General features: G+C 32.0%; 1 protein-coding gene and 1 long non-coding RNA gene across 5 annotated transcripts in view; both read left to right on the top strand.

Annotated features, from left to right (window-relative positions):
* Positions 1 to 18,227, top strand: part of LOC145686069 (apoptosis-resistant E3 ubiquitin protein ligase 1) — a 411,433-nt gene that overhangs the window by 276,878 nt on the left and 116,328 nt on the right. The gene's annotated exons all lie outside the window — the stretch shown is intronic.
* On the top strand, positions 6,517 to 16,502 carry LOC145684685 (uncharacterized). The gene is made up of 4 exons (XR_014131364.1): positions 6,517 to 6,632; positions 14,385 to 14,457; positions 15,356 to 15,452; positions 16,148 to 16,502. It is a non-coding gene; the product is annotated as an uncharacterized LOC145684685 (long non-coding RNA).

The following is an 18,227-nucleotide window of genomic DNA, read 5'->3' as shown; positions in this document are numbered from 1 at the left end:
AAAAAAAGAAAAAAAAATACAATATTGTCAAGTACCAGAGGTATACATCATGCATCTTTCTAAAATACAAAACCACATAATATGATATATTAAATATAAAAACATGACAATTTACATCTAATTAGGTAACTGTTTGTACCACACCAGGCATGTACTCACGTGTAAGTATTTATTACCAACTCTTCAGTTAATGAGTCATTTAAATATTCTTTAATTGTATAATAGCACTTTTCAGTGAGTAGATTATATAAAGTCTTACCAAGAATGGAAACATTGGTCATATTTTTCAAGTACAGAGGAAGTTTATTATACAATCTGACACAATTTATGTACACGGTTTTGCTTATATTAGCATATTTTTGATGCATCACAAATATGTCACTACCTTGTCTTGTATTATGGCTATGAACATTTTTGTTAAAGATAAAAAGATGCTTGTTTTTCACAGTAAAAAGAATAGATTTATAGATGTATACGCTGGGAAGTGTTAAAATTTTTGCTTCTCTGGAAACCTTTTTACATGTCGATTTTGTGGGTAACCCAAAAGTTATTCTAATCGCTTTCTTTTGCAATCGGAAAGTGCTTAAACTATTTTCAGCAGATCCCCAGTGTATTATACCGAAGTTAATTAATGAATTAAACTTGGCGTAGTAAAAGCTAAGAAGTGCTTCTCTCGATACAGTACCTTGAAGTTTGTAAAAGGCAAAACACACGCTACTTAGTTTCTTGTTTAAAGTGGAGATATGAGCAGACCATGAAAGGTCATCACTTATGATTACACCTAAAAGCTTTGTTATGCAAGAATATTGGAGTAAGTTAGAAGATATTTTTATTCTAGGTGATATACACGGTTTTCCTGGAAAATGAAAATGTGGGAGAATCGACTTATCATGATTTATAATTAACCTATTCGCTGTTAACCATTTTACTAATTTGTCCGTAAAAATTTCAGATTTCCTCTCAACTTCTTCTATTGATTTTCCTGATATTATCATACTGATGTCATCAGCATATAGAATACATTTTGCTGGATGCATAAATTCTAACAAGTCATTTATATATATCAGGAAGAGAATAGAACCCAAAATGGAACCTTGAGGAACACCTCTGATTACAGTTGATAAAGACGAACAAGTTGTTTGAAACCCACCTGCAGCTAATTTTGATATTTGTACCGCTTGTTGCCTACTGGATAAATAGGAGAGAAACCAGTTGTGAGTTACTCCTCTAATACCATAAGCATACAACTTGCTTAAAAGAATAGCATGATCAATTGTATCAAAAGCTTTGGATAAGTCGATAAATAGACCAACAACATATTTACTGTTTTTTAATTCAAGAGCTATATTGGACATGTAATCAAACAAGGCTGTTTCAATACTTTTCTTATTTTGGAAGCCATGTTGTGATGGTGATAGTAAGTTACACGACTTCAAAAAATTGCAGAGTCGTGACTTCATCACATATTCAAAAATTTTTGAAAACGTGGAAAGAATGGAGACTGGGCGATAATTTCTTACATCATGCATACTACCCTTTTTATGGAGAGGAATTACTTTTGCCACTTTTAACACTGATGGAAAATATCCTTTCTCAAGAGATAGGTTTACTAAATAACAGAGATGATTTACAATGAAAGGAAAACAAAATTTAATAACAGTCACTGGAACTTCATCAAAACCTGAAGATCCCGAATTAGACATCCTACTCAATATTTTCCATAACTCCTCTACTGTTGCTGGAATTAAAAAAATCGTATGTGAATGCATTGGAAATTTCATCGAGTCGTCATAACTCGCTTGTATGGGGTCAGGTAATGGTACACTATCTAGAAAATAATCATTGAAGACATCTGCCATCCGCTTAGGTTCTTTAATAATTTCGTCCCCAACTTTAACATACTCCAAGTCGCTCTTTTTGTTGTTTGTTCCACCATTTAAGATCTTCCACATAGTTTTAGCTTTATTAGTAGAATTAAGTATTGTGGAGCTATTTGATAGTGTCATGTATTCTGATGTCAAGCAATGTAATGATAAGAAATATGTTATTCTGTAACTTTTATCCCTATCAACTTACCTGTGGCCTGTGTTGGAATAGCGCTTCTATCGGCAACTGATGGTATAAAATTAGCTGAATCGAATAGGGTGTAAGTGAACACATAGACAAAGTCCTACCGATAATTTAGTTTCTCAGAAAAAATGTCATTAATAGTATAAGAGGTTAAAAGATATGAATCGCATGACACAAGACGTAAAAGTAGCCATTTATTTTTGCCACCATTTTGAATTTACAGATTGCGTACAAGCTGTATACAGACCAAAATTTGAACCCGGTATCACGTAAAATATAAGAAAAATAATTTCATAAGACGAATATAATGTATTAGTAGGAAGACATATAGGTGTTACATTGATTTTGTTCCAAATACAATAGGGCCTCAGGGTGCAAATTTCCGGTCGCCACTGGCGACTAGAAATTTAAAACGCGACGCGAAATTTAAAACTTTTGTATTATCATCATCTTGTGCATTATATTTTGTACATTATGTATGGGTATACATTATATGCAGGAATAGTCAGAAATGTTGTTTTCTATAAATTACGATTTAAAATATTGGAATGCTACTAAGGCAGACGGAAAATCAATGGTACTAGTGCTCTCACGCTGTTTCTGGAAGAGATATGATTATGAGAGTTATACTGTCATGTAGAGCCATTCATGACAAATCAGAATTTCAAACTCAACCACCTTTGACTTTTGACAGTGGTCGTGCTGACCAAAACATTTATGGCGCAACGTGGGTTGCATATCTTTTGGGCGTGTCTGACTTTGGTTTTCCTCTTCTTATACCAAGTTGCACCGCGAGTTAGAGGTCTGCACGGGCTAGGGCGGAGCCCGCGGGTTTAAGCCCGACCCCGCCAGGCTCTGAGTATATATTACGTCCTACCTACAAAGCATACGTCGATCCCGGACCGGGTTCGGGCTGTAAATATGTAAATATACAACTATATTTCTCGGGCCTAACTTTGTAAATATACTGTAGAACCATATGTATTGCACCATTCTTTCTGAAGAACTTTTAAAGTACAACTGCAAAATTAAACCTCTTATTGCTGTAAATAAAAATACAATTTTGCGTTAATTATTGAGTTTTGCAATCCGGGCTTATTTCGGGCTCACTTGATTATCGCACGAGATCGGGCCGGGCCTAAATGCTAAAACATATTTTTCGGACTCGGGTCGGACCTCATATTATAAACTCATGGGCCAGGCCGGGCCCGGGAAAAAAAATTCCGGCTCGTGCAGACCTCTACCGCGAGTATCAAACCATGGTCAAGATATATTATAGGTAGGTTGGTGCTACTTCTATGGTGGAAATTAGAAGGTGGGTACTCAAACATAAAGCAAAAATATTTGAATTCGAATATTTTCGACGCACTTTTCGCTAGGGATTTGAAGGGCGAAATACATTGTTTCTAGTTTTCCGTAAGGCTCTTTAAGCACAGTATATGCATACTTTGTTTCATCTTCGTAACTTAAGTGGTTTCCGAGATATGAACAATTTTTGATTTCCAAATTTTTAACAATCACTTCGAAATTCGAAAGAATTTGAATTTCGATTTTCCGGCCAAAGTTATCTTTGGATATTAGATACCTTTGGCATAAATATTACAGAAACCCGTGTGAGGATTCTTCACCGCCTTATTCGGCTACAGCGTTTCTGTCTCCTAATGACCAATATTCTTCAAGCAGTTTTTCCCTTATACATCACCTATCACTATCCAGTTTTTACAGAATATCTTTACACTTCAGACGACACATTTTTAATGGTTTTGAATATCTGAACTTGACTACCGTTCCTTTAGAGTTAATATGTTCTTTCCCAGTGTTTCTTTTCACTTTCCTATACATTCCGCTTTTTCTTGAATTTATGGAAGATCGTGCTTTTTGTTTGGATTTCCTGTGACCGTTATCGGTCATATGTTTTGTCTACATTTGAATCATAATTTCTTCAATCAGAAATTTCATTATCACTGTAGCACACAAGCCTTGTCTGCTTTCTCGGGCTCCTAAAACTCTAGTTCAATTGTCAAGGGCATTATTTGAAACGCCATTGCAACTCGGTTCTGTAACTCAACTTGCAGCTGGAAGTTCACTTTTTCGTGTAGCAATGCCGTGATCAACATTGAGATTTGCAGGTGGTGAGTAGCTATATGTCCTAACGTGACCTCCCTGAGGCGATATCATTTTAATTGTGGCCTTTTACGCTGTATTACGGGGTTTTAGCGACGCGGTGTTGCCAAATTAGGCTCTAAAAGGGTTGAAATTCCCTATATTTTGTATATTTATAGTGTAAAACATGCAACATTGTAAGATATAATTTAATTAAATTTTGATATCAATTTAATTAACCCTTTAATCAAACTCCTATCAAAATGATTACCCCTTTAATCAAATTGCTATTAATTTATTCAATTAAAGATGATTTCATAGAATTAATGTAATCGCGTATGATGATATACGTACCGTTATTACCTTATAGTACTATTTAATTATATCAAATTAACCCTTTAATTAAACTCCTATCAAAATGATTACCCCTTTAATCAAATTGCTATTAATTTATTCAATTAAAGATGATTTCGTAGAATTAATGTAATCGCGTATGATGATATACGTACCGTTATTACCTTATAGTACTATTTAATTATATCAAATTAACCCTTTAATTAAACTCCTATCAAAATGATTACCCTTTAATCAAATACCTATTAATTTATTCAATTACATATGATTTCGTAGAATTAATGTAATCGCGTCTGATCATACACGTGACGTCATTACCTTGTAGTGGTGTTTTATTACGAACGGGTTTACCGTATTATTGAATTTTAAAGCTAATTAACTTATTGAATTAATGAACTTATAATAGTTAACTTACCTGAAACCGAAGCGCGAGGAGAACTGCCACCGAAAGCACCCGAGCTTATCCGAGCAGCGTTTTGATCCCGGAGTTTTTTTTTTTTTTTTTAACACGGACGATTACATCATCCTCAGTTCTGATCTTTTAATTATTTCTAAACGAACTTGATTTCCACCGAACAACTTACAATTATTTAATGTTACATTAATATTTTCATATATTATAATTATTTAGAAATAAATAGTTGATTTAAATATTATTTATGCACGTGGAATAATAAATACTAGAAAGTACACAATTACAGTATAAAAGTACTTGATAGGAATTTTTTTACGGTACAATGGTGACATCTGTTATCCTCTTTTTATGCTCCTTTTTTTGTTGAAAGAAAGAAACCAAAGGCAAGCCGGCTATACATCTTCCTTTGCGTGTTGATACCTCCGAAGCTAGATTCCTCTTTGCGTATAAGGAGGTGACGCCATCAGGTAACAAGTCTTTGTACTACAAGGGCAGGAGGGAAAAACAGGATATATGACCTGAAATGAAACAACATCGGCAGGTTTCGGCGTGATTGATGAATAGAAATTTTTGTTATTTATTTAATGTTTGCCTAATACAAGCGGAACGTTTATTGTCATTGAAAATTTGGAACACAACCTTGAAACCATGTGGAATTTATTGATTCTTAGAATGCTATTTACCTCTAGTTGAAATACAGCTTGTTGAAATATTTTCTTTGATGCTTATGCCTATTTTGTTGTACATAATCCCTATGTTATTAGTGAGAAGTAAAATAGAACAATACAAATATTTTTGAAAAAAGGACGGTGGTGCGCTATTTGTGTGGACATTATCTGATTAATACCCACAAGTGTTGTAATAAAAACATGCTTTGATCCCTTGCGTTATTTTTCTGAACCACTATGTGGCTGTCTCCTATAAAGGTTATTATTCGGACTGTAGATACAGTGAGCGATATTATCTGAAAGAACAACCTTACGATGTTTATGATTTTTACCTTGATCCTTTATGGTGTTTACGATTTACTTATGTGAATGGATTTATGTCTGCAAGACGCCTTTAACTATGTACTAATACACGAATTGAAAGGAACGACCTCTAAACGGATGAAATTTAATTTAAGGGAAGAAAAAAGCTACTACGATAATTGGTGTCGTTATTTACTGGGTTATTGCTAAGTAACCACCAAAAGGTCCCCACATTTTTCTCTTTTATGTGTACCCTCATTCAATATTTTTGAATAACATGTCGGGTAGAAAAGAAATAAAGTAAATTGACTAGATTCAACCAATTGTGTGATGTGTTTGTTCAATCCAAGAAAACAGGACAGGGCAGGAGACTGAACCCTCATTTATTATAGCTGATGAAACATGAGGAAATCGAATTTTATCCATCCTTTATTTTTTTCTTTTAAATGATCATGGTGCAGGTGTCTGAAAGACATCCGTAACTGGTCATAGATGGGAGAAGTGGGAGGGAATGAACTATCACATTGAACGGATTTGGGGGTTTATAACAACACTACCGAGCATAGCCATTTTATTATTCTTTTAGTACTGCGTTTGGTTTAGAGAAGTTTTATCGTGTAGTTGTATTAAAATTTGTTGGAGTGGTAGTTCGGGTGTTTGATTTCAGCGGTTACCAGTATTGGCAACGAAGACTGTTTCAGCGCTTATGCAGAATTAAGGTAAGAAAACTTTAACTAATTTATACATAGGAAATATACAATTAAATATTGCAGAGATTGATTAATTCATGAAATTGATATTTCATTTTCAAACTTTGTTTTATTGAAAGAGATTTGTTTCATCATGTTGACTTTAGTTAATTTTGTGTTTAACATCCCTTTCAGCAGCGAGGCTTTTTTTTTTTTTTAAACGAAACGGACAAACTTTGATGACTGTAAGCAAGGGAAAGTTGAATTGAATATTGCTTCGTAGGAATAAAAATTAAATGCCAAAGACGCGTACGCTAAAAGCTTAGCATGAAAGAAGCTCTATTATTATTATTATTATTATTATTATTATTATTATTATTATTATTATTATTATTATTATGAGTTGAAGTTTTTTTTTGCACATCTTGAGTTTGATTTCAAACTTTGTTTTCCGTTTGGAGATTTTTGTATCTTATTATTATGCAGTACAGAATTAGAATCAAAGGCTGTAGGAAAACGATATTTGTTGAAGTGATTTTATTGGAGATGAGCACTGTGAGATGCGGATTTTACTTTTACGTTGACTACTTTAGCACATTGGTGTTTAAGGTTTTCTAACTAGGAATTAATTTGAGATTATATATAAAGAAAATCCTTCGTTCAGCAAAGAGAATGACGTGTAAGAACATTAACTATGAGTTATTTGATTGTCTCCCATAGCCCTTTATCAACATTAGTTTTGTTTTCCTTATTTTGTAATATGATCATCAAATTGTGATGCCAGTTGTTATCAGACTTTTTATTGCTGACTCCATTTACCGATAGTATTTTTATTATAGCTTTGTATAAAGTATTGACTTTATATGAAACGGAGCATTGTCAGTGTTACAGGAATTGCCCGTGACAGAATAATTAAGTTTTAAGGGTTTTGAATTCTAAAATTTTGTGAGTAACGAAGGGGTTATTTTAATGGTAGCAGTAAAAATAAAGAGTGTCCAGTTAGGGACAAGTCATGAGATGAAATTGCGGTACTTTGTACATAATTTGCATTAACATCTAGAATGTTATGGATTGACTTTTAGCTGTGTTATGTATAATAAATGCCGTCGACGTTTTAGATTGAAGTTTACTAGTTTTAATTTTTCTTAGATGCTTCACGCTGCATAATGAGAGGGGTCTACGCTTATTGACCGTACTGTTATTTATTATATTAGTCTTGTAATTGAAGATAGCGGAATTTGAATTTAGATCTTTTCTTGATTATGACTCCCCGAAAATGTACTCTTTTAATTTTACGGTTATTGAGTAAAATTACGTTTAAAGTCCAAGATAATGCATATAGTTCATTCAACACTGTAGCTATATGAGACACAGTTTAGCGGTGTTTGCCCATTGGTGGGTCTCCCGCAACTAAAACGTGTACGTTAATTGCTTAGCAAGGAACATGTTTTATTATTATTACTTTTAACAGCTAGGCTGTATGAGACATGGACCTATATTTTATTATTTCGTGAACCACAGGAAGTAAGATGGGGGACCTCCACCGTGCTAAAACCGTATATGCTACCCCGAGGAAGCTTAATACTTTATAGATGATATCTCTTTTGGATGCATGTAAAATTAAATTTTATGGGGAGAAGCTTAAATGAAAGTAGAAATTGCGTAGAGCGAAATAGCAGATTTAATTTATTGGATGTCAGAAAATTTAGTGTGAAACAAACGAATAGGTTCATGACTTTTCAAAATAGCGTAATACAGGTAGCATTGACACTTAAGGAAATTGGATAGAGTGTATGAACTAAGGTAATTAGTTTCTTAAATGGGGAACCTCCAGTGTCTGAGACATAAGTTTCAAAGTTATGGCTATTTGAAACATGACCCTCCAACGGTGTGATTATATGAGGCACTTAATATATAAACACACGTATATTATTGAATTAGTAGCGCTGCTTTGTTTGATTGAGATCCTGAAGGCTGTTAGTAATTTTAAAAATGGACGGCACACATGAATTTTAAAGTTTGGAGATTGGTAGAACAAATTTAAAGAATCCCCTTAACTTTGTTTACTGCACCATATTGTTTTAACATTTTCACCCGGGAAAACTCACAGTTATAGTGATCTGGGGAATAATTCCGACTTTTGCAATTATAGTTGCTAACTTATGAGGGAGACGGTGGTGATTTGCTCCTTTAAAATAGATAGAACCCCTAAAAATCTATGGACATTGTTATGATGCCATAGTTTGCTTTCGAAGTAAGCACTCTACCACTGATTCCCCACAATTAAAGAAATATAGAAAATATTTTGGTATGAAGACAAATTGATCAATACTGAGGCTATATAAAGGAGGAGTTGTACTAATTTGCTATTTAGACTAATCACATTGTATTTTAGTTTGTAGGTTACATTTTTATTAAAAAGTAGTGATGATTACAGGGACCGTAGACACGATTTTAGATACAGCGAGTTGTAGTACTCTTGAATTTTGTTTGTAGCGTACTATTTGAGTTTATTGAAATTAGTATTCCCTGAAACCAAATTTGATTTGTACCCGATTGAGTTTCAATATTATTGGAAACATAATTTTATATCGGAATTATCAAATTAGCTATTAGTTCCGTATTTGTGTAAAATAAGTTGAACAGTATACATAAATTGTGTTTTGCATCCTTGTTTACAGTAATATTTGAATATTAGCGTACCCGATTTGTTTTGTATCTATTACCGTTTGATAATACAAATGAGAAATCGTTTAGGCGGACAAAAATTTTAAATGAAATTTGATAATTATCGATTAGAGTCTTTAGCTTCTTTAAAATATTTGACGCCAGCGAGAAAATGTTATAGCACTCGACCATACTTGTAAAGTTGATTAGCGGGATGTTCAGGACAATACTCAGAAATAGATATAGAATTGGAATCAAGATTTTAGATTTCTAGGCTTCCTTGGATAATTACTTATTTGAGGACATGTTGAGACTTGTATATTTTGACATTTAAAATGCTTAACGTACAGGAGGTTTAACTATACAGGGAAGAAACACATATACTTTAGGGAACAATACCAAACATATTTAATAGAAAAGTGCCTGAAATGTTATGTAGACTAGATAAGCAGTTATGTAAGGCTGGGTTGCATACAACTAGGGATACTACCGTATCTCAACTTATTCTTTGAAATTTACTATTATAATGAGATGACATATTTTAGTTTAGCGTCCCGCAATTATGACTTTCGTAGAATACTCACCAATCTTCTTTCAAATGTAAGCCAAAGGGGAGGGGTCCCACCACAATTTATATAAGATTTAAACTGTTATGAAAACACTTGACCGAACATGAACGCTTTAGCACCCCTAAGATTGGGACAGAGGGAATTTTGTATGCACTTGTTAAAGAATCAGTATCTTTCAGCTTACGGTGATCATGAGAAATGAATCTTTTATATTGACTTGCTTTACAAAGAAAGCTGATGAAAAAAGTATATAGAAAGTGGAAGGAAACTCCGGGAAAGCCACGATTACACTGTTTGTTTACCACAATTTATACAAAACACTTGCTTTTGTCATGAGAACGCTACAGGGAGCCAAGAATTCCTAGCATCGGCCCCACAATTTTACTATTGAGTATGTCATGCATTCGAGTTAAATGGACGCAATTTTAACTATAAGTAGGATACGCATTTAGTTAGAAGATTTCAATATAAGCAATGACGGAAGAACTGCACGCTGTTAATATTTGTGAAAGTATAGGGAGTAGTCAATATGAATAATAGAAGCAGAAACACTTGTTTCAGTTCAATGTGAATACTATTGTTCAAGACACTAACACATGTAAAACTAAGAAAAAAACTGTTTCATTTAGTTTTCAACTTACATTTGCAGATTCTATTGAGAACAGTATTAGGGCCAAGTTATTGATATTGTCAGAAAATATAGCTGATACATTGTAAAGACTCATTTTCAAGCTTAGCAATAATAATTATTAAATTTAGGCATGCCTTTTTCTTATAAATAGTCACTAATTTAGTTCAATGTAGAATGCTTACCCTGGAACCCTACATTAGATAAATGCTTACCCAACGAGAGTCTACGTATATGGAAACTTATTGTATATGTAACAGAAAGTATTTAATTAAAAGTAAATCTGTATTAGCTGAGGCCGTTACATATGTATTTACCTTGTGTTCTTAAGTAACTAAGTTCTGAATTACAGATACTTTATATATGTAAAACACATGATCGTTGAAGCTACATGAACTCCTATTATTACTACTACTACTATTGCTACTACCACTGCTACTACTACTATTACTAGTACTACTACCACCTCTACTACAACTATTACAGACTACTAGTATTACCATTGTCACCAGCACTACTGCTACTAGTACTCTATCAGTACTACCGCTGCTACTACTACTACTACTACTACCTCTACGACTACTATTACAGACTACTAGTATTACCACTGTCACCGCCACTACTGCTACTAGTATTCTACCAGTACTACCTCTGCTACTACTACTACTACTAATACTACTGCTAGTACCACCACTACAACAACAACTAATACTACTACTACCGACTATTAGCATTATTACTGTCACCATTACTATTGCTACTAGTACTCTATCAGTACTACCACTGCTACTACTACTATTACCACCTCTACTACTAATATTACAGACTACTAGTATTTCCAGTGTCACCGCCACTACTGCTACCAGTATTCTACCAGTACTACCTCTGCTACTACTACTACTACTAATACTACTGCTAGTACCACCACTACAACAACAACTAATACTACTACTATCGACTATTAGCATTATCACTGTCACCATTACTATTGCTACTAGTACTCTATCAGTACTACCACTGCTACTACTACTATTACTAGTACTACTACTACTATTACAGACTACTAATATTACCAGTGTCATCGCCACTACTGTTATTACTACTCTATCAGTACTACTAATACTACTGCTAGTACTACCACTACTACTACTACTACTACTACTACTATTGGTTGCATGTGAACTATCGAGTATCTGGTACTGCTTGTTGCTTTGCTGTTATTTCTTTTCTTCCGCTTGTAATCTAACCTTATTTCTTCTACTACTATGTCTACCTTTGCATGTATGCCTCTCTCTCTCTCTCTCTCTCTCTCTCTCTATGTCTACCTTTGCATGTATGCCTCTCTCTCTCTCTCTCTCTCTCTCTCTCTCTCTCCCTCTCCCTCCATCTCTGTACCTCTCTCTATGTTTGCCTTTGCATGTATGCCTCTCTCTCTCTCTCTCTCTCTCTCTCTCTCTATGTCTACCTTTGCATGTATGCCTCTCCCTCTCCCTCCATCTCTGTACCTCTCTCTATGTTTGCCTTTGCATGTATGCCTCTCTCTCTCTCTCTCTCTCTCTCTCTCTCTATGTCTACCTTTGCATGTATGCCTCTCCCTCTCCCTCCATCTCTGTACCTCTCTCTATGTTTGCCTTTGCATGTATGCCCTTTTTCTAACCAAAATTTCTTTTCTTTGTGTTTCTTCTTAACTATTTTTACCTATTTGCTCTATGCTATTAGATTTCTATTTCACCTATCGTTCTATCTGCACCCATTTATTTATTTCTATTTCACTCCTTCATTGATCGGCTTCTAAATTGTCTCTTTCTTTCGTTGGTTTATTTCTATTGAATATTTCTCTTTTTTCTCTTGCATGTCTGTCTCTTTCTATAGAATAATATGATGAAGTAGGTAAAAAACTAAGTAAAGTCCCTTTAACAAACCATCTCTTACAGATTAGTATCTTCTCTTCCTTGGGTCTGACGACTTTCTATGTAACCTGTCCTAACCTAAGCTATTCCAATTACCCTAATTTTGATGGCCTTGCAATTAAATTTTACATAAATTACGTCCTGATCCGCTCTTTCTTTGGTGTCTTTCCAACTATGCTTTAGCTAACATATTCTTGCTTCTCTTTGATTAACCCACCCACCTTTACTTGTTAGGTAATATATATCTGTCCTTCATTGTCTCCATGGTATGAATCGCTAAATATTTTCTTTCTGTTTGTCGTCCTACATGATTTCCTCTTTTACTTTGCCGCCACTTCTATTCCTGCTATTATTGTACTTCCTAATGTGAACTAAATTTAATTTATTGTATTTGCCTCAGTCGTCAACCGCCAATGACCTATAATACTTATTAAACGCCAATACGGTCATGATTTGAATAATTTGTTTTGAATTAATTTAAACTTTTAAGATCTTGTCCGCTTGAAATGTTTCCTAAACTAAATGACTTGAGCTCATGTCCTGCTTTTACTCGCTAACTAATTAGTTTGTTACTTCTTAATTAATGCTAGACCAGTGTGTTCTTTTAACTATTGCATACTCAAGTTTGTGTTCCTATCCTGAACTAAGCTTAAGCTATTTGAAAGTTTTTTTCTGTCCCCTTGTTTGCTATTATATGTCTGTTACCAATTCTATTATTATTAGATGCCTCTTAGAATTTCCAATTGTGCGCCCCCTTTGTAGATGTCTTTTAACACTGGTGTATGTGTTCTTTATTGTGCTGGCATTATATATTTCTTAACATGGTTGGTTGCTATTCTATTCTGTTTACTATATTCCTTACATGGGTTTGTAACGTATTATGGCTACTGCTATTTCTTAAGATGTTTGCCCGCTACTGCAATCTATTAGTATCCGCTGTACGTGGATTCTTATCCTTTTTGTCTGTATATCCTATGCCTTTCATGTTTCTGTATGTGCTTGTAACTTATTTGATATTGGTCTGTATATCCTATGCCTTTTTTATGTTTCTGTATGTGCTTGTAACTTATTTGATATTGGTCTGTATATCCTATGCCTTTTTTATGTTTCTGTATGTGCTTGTAACTTATTTGATATTGGTCTGTATATCCTATGCCTTTTATGTTTCTGTATGTGCTATTGTTTCTTTTTATGCTCTTATAACCCGTTTCTTATGTTTGTCATCTGTCTTTATGTATGCTATTGTTTCTTTCTATGCTCTTATAATCCGTTTCTTATGTTTTGTCATCTGTCTTTATGTATGCTATTGTTTCTTTCTATGCTCTTATAATCCGTTTCTTATGTTTGTTATCTGTCTTTATGTATGCTATTGTTTCTTTCTATGCTCTTATAATCCGTTTCTTATGTTTGTCATCTGTCTTTATGTATGCTATTGTTTCTTTCTATGCTCTTATAATCCGTTTCTTATGTTTTGTCATCTGTCTTTATGAATGCTTTTGTTTCTATGAATAATTGAAGTTCTTATGTATGTATGACTGCTTCTGACTTCTCTCTTAATATTGTTTTGAACTCTAGCCATGTTTTTCTAAACTTCTATGAATGTTTCCTTTAGGTCTCACACTCGTAGAGTGTGAATTTACAAAATTTCATTGCCATCTAGTGTGCTTACTCACATATACTTTATTCATCTTTTGACTGCCCAACTGTTTTCAACCTTATTATCCCACTACTCCTATTTGAAAGTATCACAGATATATATTATGAAATAAACAACTTCATTCTAACCTTTACTTATATAGAACCAAATGTAACTACAGTCGCTTCCGAAATATATCTTTAGATAACTGCATGTCATAAATTAGCTAATATAATCTTAGTGCCTTTATATATATACGCATTAAACATTATCTATATTTCAACAATATACATATGACAACATATTGTATACTAGATATCAAATATATATAGTACAAAATATCATTCTAACACATGTTATGTTATATTTTAGGTTACCCTTTGCAAACTGTCATAAGTGACCACCAGAAGTCTTAGAGGAACAGGATATTTTTCTGTTACCAAAGGTATTTTTTTTATTCCTTTGTAATAAATTACTTAAATAGAGCAACTATGTTGCTGCAAGAGTATTATTCAATATAATACGAAATAGTAAAATAAGAAATTTTTGTAAGTTTCGCAGCGTAGCTGCTCTTAGGAGTATGCTCTGGCATACGAACCAATAAAAATAAGAAGCGATCAAATTAAAGTTAACAATGAGTTTGCACACCAAACGAACAAATAAAATAATCACAGCGTAGCTGTTCTAGCGAGTATGCTTTGGCATATGATCTAATAAATAATTAAAAACGAGTTTGTGTAACAGATGAGAGAATAAATAATCACAGCATAGCTGCTCTTACGACTTTCTAATTTTAAAAACGAGTGTTATTTTAAATAACACGAACAAATAAAATAATCACACGAAGTGTTCGAGTAATTTATTACGAGAGGTTAAATAAATAAGGAGTTTTCACAGAAAACAATCCGTCAAAGTTAAGAAAAGAATATTGAAAGACAAAGTTGAAATAGTTAAACATATAAGAAAGAATATTGAAAGACAAAGTAGAAATAGTCAAACATATAAGAAAGAATATTGAAAGACAAAGTAGAAATAGTCAAACATATAAGAAAGAATATTGAAAGACAAAGTAGAAATAAAAAGGTTAGCTTAAGTTAGGTTGAGTTAGTTTGATTAAACATTCTAATATTCACAGCAATGTTGTTCTACACAATCTTAATTTTCGGAACATCTTTAGTATGCTCACATGAAATGTTCGAGTAATTTATTAGACGAGGTTAAATAATTAGTATGCTCACACAAAAAGCTCGACTAATTTATTAGGAAAAAAATAAGAAACAATTCATAAAAACTATTAGGAAAATAAATTACAAGTGTTACTTAGTAATGTTTCTTTGTTTCAGGGCAACTAATTGGAGATAACCTTCAATGCAAGCAGCTACTAAGTAGAAGTTGCAACGGAATTTAGAATTCCAAAGTATCAAAGTTCACAGAAGTAAAGTAAGTATCATTGACAACTTACATAATAGTTTGTGTTTAAGAAATTTTTCACATGCATTATTTTGTAACACTTTGTAGCATGTACATTACTTTTGAAAGAATTATTTTTGCATCAGTTATTTCTTTGAAAACGTGCATTATTTTGTAGCAGTTTGTAGCATGCAAATTACTTTATGAAAGAATTATTTTTCCATTAGTTATTTCTTTGAAAGCGTGCGTTATTTTGTAACAGTTTGTAGCATGCAAATTACTTTATGAAAGAATTATTTTTCCATTAGTTATTTCTTTGAAAGCGTGCGTTATTTTGTAACAGTTTGTAGCATGCAGATTACTTTTTGAAGAATTATTTTACATTACTTATTTCTTTGAGAACATGCATTTGTTTTGCGCAACATAAAGTTTGTATCATGTTTTCGTTTACAACATACAGTTTTTTGTCATGCAATTTGTTTCGTGCTTGTATTTTTTTGCATACATCTTTCTTTGAATTTATTTTTTGTTCACAATATACATGTAAGTTTTTTTTTCAACATGCAGTTTTTTTTTGTTAACACCGCTTAAAAATTTTTTGTAAGATGCACCATAATTAAATGCTTGCAGAGTAATTTCTACAGTTTAGTAATACACATTTTCAAATTTTTATACTGAAATATAATTTCATAAAAAGTAATATTGTCTTTTCTTTATTATTACAGCATTCAAGTGTTTTATCATCAACTGTGAATTTACCACACTCATATTTTATTCGTCATCTAAGAACATTTAGATAAGGATTTCCTGTCTTCCAGCGGCGGTAAGTGTTCATACACATTTTTTTTTGTCAAACTGTAAACTTGTTAATAAGCAGAAATAAAAATATTTGTTACTTACATAGATGAATTAATAAAACAACAAGATTTTATTCTAATAAAAAAACAAATATAAAGAGTATATAAGATGATTAATTACACAAAAATAACAATTATGAAGAATTGAATTTTACAATTAACAGAATTTCATGAACGTGTGCAGAAAAATTTTTTCAAAACATTTTTTTTTATTTTTTCAAAGATACACTTTTAATTTCGCAAATTTGATTTTTTAACTTTCCATTTTACATTTTGTGTTTTTGAAATTGCATTTTTTAATTTTCTTAAGTTGCACATTTGTTTTACAAATTACATTTTTATTTTATCAACTCACATTTTTTAGTTTATATTTTTGCATTTTTAATTTTGAAAGTTACAATTTAGTTTTGACAACTTGTATTTTTAATTTTGAAAGTTACAATTTCATTTTGAAAGTTACAATTTTAATTTTGAAAGTTACAATTTCATTTTGACAAGTTGCATTTTAGTTTTGACAACTTGCATTTTTTAATTTTGTATAATGTAAATACATTCTTTATACTATAACAATTTCAAAGTATCGCTACAAGTAAATTAGAAATATGAAAAGTTTTACTAATACATGACATTCTTAATTTTATCAGTTAGAATATAAATGGCTATTAAAGTAGAAGATACAAATATCATTAACAGTTACTTAATGAAAACTAACATTACAAGTAAATAATATTTTTAGTAATAAATAAATCATGCGTTACAAAATACATTAAAACAGAATTTAAAATTGTATTATAAAAACTACATTATCACAAAAATATTTAATGTGTGTTGTACTTTGTTACTTATACCTTTTATGCTAGTTTTACAATTTAAATTGGTACGCTTCCTATGAACTGAAATTCTGAACAATCTATGATTCTAATTATTTTATTCGTTCACATGTATAACATGTTCGAACAATATGTGAGTGTACTAAATAAACTCTGACCAACTTTGTTGGGATCCAATAAATATTTCGTTTGCTACACAATCCTTGGTTATTTGTTTTTCGTACTATTTATTTTTATTGGATTATCTGTTTTGCAAATTCAAAACACTTAGTGTGAACGTTTTAAAAAATAGTTGTTAAATGTTTCGAAACTTGTTAAAAGTTGTGAACTGTTACATAATTTGTTTAAAGTAACTGTGCTTTTTTCCTAACCTTTCTTCTTTTTCTTATTTGGTTTCAAGTTCGTTTATTCTCTGCTATCTTTTCTATACTATTGCTATTTTATTAATTTCTTTGTTCTTGTGTTATGTTGTTATTGGTTGGCCTTTAACTTCGATTTGTAACAATTAACTATCTAAATGCTATCTTTTGCTATTCTTTGTTGAATAAAACTGCATTAACTATTTCTATGCTATCGTTTGTTTAATAATTGGCTTAATTAAATATACCTTTTCCTAACCTAACTTTACTACATTTCTTTATTTCGATTAATTATGTATATTTCTTAATCTCTGCTATATTGTTTGTCTGATAAAGTTCTGATGCTTTGAGTCATAAGCTGTTCTAAACCTTTTTCTAACCTTTTATTTTTTCTTATTCGATTTTTTGCTAAATTATTTTTTCTTTGATATGTTTTGTTTACTATGTTATTTTTATTAATTTGTGTTTCTATTTACTACTACTACTTTGTTCTTTTTATTGCGAATGTTATTTTGAAATGATTGTGATTTTATTCTTTGGAATGTTCACATCGGATATGTTCATTTTTCAAATATGAAATAATACTATCAGTGAAAATTAAATATTCGGAAACATTCGGTTAAGTTCGGGAAACTTCGAGAATGTAGTAAGAAATCATCGCAATTTAATATAATTTAAATAATATATGATTGTAAAATAGTATTATTACTAATTACTTTATAAAATATTTTCCTTGATACATGATTTAATCCGACTGGG

This window comes from Thermobia domestica, chromosome 5 (assembly GCF_964235325.1).
Source record: "Thermobia domestica chromosome 5, izTheDome1.hap1.1, whole genome shotgun sequence".
NCBI lineage: Eukaryota > Metazoa > Arthropoda > Insecta > Zygentoma > Lepismatidae > Thermobia > Thermobia domestica.
Note: the sequence above shows the minus strand (reverse complement) of the source record. Positions and strands in the feature narration are given on the sequence as shown.